This window comes from Tupaia chinensis, unplaced genomic scaffold (genome assembly GCF_000334495.1).
Source record: "Tupaia chinensis unplaced genomic scaffold, TupChi_1.0 Scaffold145551_1, whole genome shotgun sequence".
Lineage (NCBI taxonomy): Eukaryota > Metazoa > Chordata > Mammalia > Scandentia > Tupaiidae > Tupaia > Tupaia belangeri.
The window spans coordinates 1-3,364 of NW_006205408.1; positions in this window are offsets into that span (position 1 = coordinate 1).

A 3,364-nucleotide genomic window follows, 5' to 3' on the forward strand; every position below is an offset into this window, starting at 1 on the left:
TCAGGATCCACACCTTCCCCAAAATTAAATCGAATTCTTCTAAGATGGCCAGATTCCAGACACTGTTTTCATCACCTAGTATTATATACACATTTGCAGATGAAACTCTGATTCTGGTCCTGATATCATGGAATGTTTTGACACCTGACTGAGGAGGGATCACTTCTGTGAAGGCTACACAGATGTGCCTTTTTATCATCTCTGCATTTAGAACCTGAAAAAACTGCTCCCTTTTCATATCATCAGATACATAAAGTGCCACCCATGTCCAACCAAAATGCATCAACAACCAGATTATTCCCTGAGCCAGAGAGCTGTCATTGGTGGCCATCTGTTAAACTGATGCAAACTGGCCTTTATCACTTAGGGTGGAATCATAAGGACCATATGTGATCTGAATAAGAAAACAGATAGCATGATTTTTTTTTTTTTGGAGAGATTTTCACTGTAGGGCGCGTGCGCTCGCCAGACAGACAGAGAGAGACATAGAGACAGAAAGCGAGAAATCACCCCCCAGGGGGGATGGTCACGCCGCAATCCCTTCTCCTCCATTCTCCTCTCGGGATCTTGGGCACGCACGCACTCTTTTAGAAAAGGGCATGTGACTATTCTGAGGCAATATAATCATTCTGAGAACAACACAAACTTTAAGATTAGTTAAACTCTTCATATTCTACAGTTGAAAATGAAGATAACATAAACGTTATAAAGAGGGTGTAAAAAATGGTCATTCTGCCATCCTGGGTGCATGTGACATGTAGATAAGAGGTTTCCTTGCCTGGAAAGTAATGTTAAACGTAAATTCCAGTGAAAAAATCTTTATTATTTATCTTTTGACACTGCAAACTTGTCATGAAACATAATCTTTTTATTTTTTTAAATACAACTACTTATCTTCTCTGATATTCTTAAAATAAAAATTTTCTAGAATATGCTTTCTATGAGCTAATGCTACCTATGTTTCCCAGTAATGTCTTCTGAATACTGCTTGGGGACTGACTCCCTGGAAAGAATCTCTAAGTTGTAGAGTTTTAATGTGGAGAATGATTGGGAAATGCATTCCACGGGAAATGCATTCCAGTGACCCAACTGTTTGGTTGTAAGGAAGGACCAATGAAGCTGGTAAAGTAAAACAGGTATAACTGAGTCAAAGTCAATGTGGAGCATCTCCAGATCTAAATGTGCCATCATATTTGTCTCAAATGATAATAGATGCAAAGGTATTTACACCTTTACAATTGTCATTGTCCTCTAAATGAGTCCTGATAATGTCCTATCTCAAGATGGGACTGATCTCAGTACTGCGTACATTTCCTAGAAGGCACACATCATTGAGTTTTCAGGAATCACTAGTTATAACAGTGGGGGTTGGAAATATTAACCATGGACAGTAATCTGAATGGAGCCTCACATATTCCACTGCCCTGTTTATTTCTCATTTTGCACTGTGAATAATCCTATGAGGCAGGACATTATCTGTTATCTATTTCTAAGTCTCTAAGAATGTGTACACATGACTTCAAATTTTTCTTTGCTAAGATGTGAGAAAATCATATTAGGAGAGATTTAAAGACCATTTTGCAACCCAACAAACCACCTACCTGTGGGATTTTGTAGAGCTCCAAAAGGGTTCCAATTTGGGCTGAAAGTATTGGCATGTTTCCTGCAATGATGGCAACAAATTTTTGCTGCACCTCAAAGTTATAGTTAGGCAGAGTCTGATTCACTCCAAAAAGCGAAAGTAGAGCATTCTCTAAGGTTCTCTGGTGATCAGGAAATGTATTATAGATATCAAAACCAAGGGAAATGTTGGGGAGCAGATAGGGGCTTTTGTTGATTGCTTCAATAGCAAAGAGAAAGGCCAATACAAAACGGTAGTTTTCCACATGGAACCTAATTACAGAGGAGAGCAGTAGGAAATATTGTCAGGTCATGTGATCCAGAATGAACTTCTCAGTCAAGTCAAGACACAGAAAGGATAAAACTTCAGTTGCTATTCAGAAATTTTTCATTACTATTATATGGTGGTGTGTAAGTAAGTTTTCTAAACCTCTGCAGCACTCTAAAATAGCCTTTGTTTCCTATTTGAATGAATTGTGTTCAAACCACCAAGAATAGTTTTGAGAGCACTGTGGATGGAATGAGATCTCTTTTACCTATAAAATGATGTTAACTGAACAGAGTTGATTTAAGAAATAATTCATGGTTTTAGAGAGAGAATTTTTTCTATAGGATGTGTGTGCTTGCTGGAGAGACAGTGACGTATAGAAAGACAGAAAGCAAGAAATCGCCCCCAGAAAGGGAATCTGAGGCAGGGACATTCTTTGACATCAGCTTCAGCTTCAACCCTAGCCCAGCTCTATCAATATCAGAGCACCACTCCTCTTTGCAAGAAAGGTAGGCTGCTTTCTCCCCCTTCTTTATTTTGCTAGTTATTTACTTCTCCTTTCTACGGTTGCTCCAAGCTCTCAAGCAGAGCACACTTCCATCTGCATCCCCCTGCCAAGATTGTACACCATGCACAAGGCACAAGCATGATGCATGACTTTCTTTTTTCCTCTCTCATATTCTTTTACTTCTCTTCATCCTCCACCTATCCTAGCATCTAGACAGGTCTAGAATCATAGTTTTCAAATATCCTAGTATTATGAGGCTCCCTGGGATTCTCACTCTAAACTGAACCACTTGCAAAAGGGGAGATACTATTCTTCAGATACTTGAACCCCTACTGTAGAGACCACATTGCTAAACAAAGCAGAATAGAGGCTTCAGCACACAAACAATCTACAGCAAAATGGAAACAAACTCATTCCCAGTGGCAGAAAAATTCTCCAGAAAGGTATTCAAAAGTGAATACATCACTCAATGGCCAGAAGTCACAGAAGAACCTCAAGTTTGAAAAAAATTAGGAAATATATCTCCATCAAAAGAATACAATCACTCTCCTCCATGTCTTGAAAAAACAGAGGTTACCAAAATGTCAGAGAAAGAATTCATAACATTCATGATGACAAAACAGTATGAATTGGAATAGATAAAAGACAATGAACTCTAGGAGATGAGGATGTCCTTTCATGATTTGAAAGAAGAAATGGAAACCATAAGAAAGAATCAGATAGAATTATTAGAGATAAAGTCTGTAATACAGAAAATCAAAAACTCTCTCAAAAGTATTAAAAGGAAATTAGACTATGCTGAAGATAAAATCTCAGATACAGAAGACAAAATGTCTGACTTACATAAAACCAGTAACAAGATAGAAAAAAAAAACAGTATAATATACAAGAAATACTAGTTTTCAGTAAATGCTCAAATATCCAAATAACTGGTATCCCAGAAGGTGAAGAAACTAATAAGGACATGG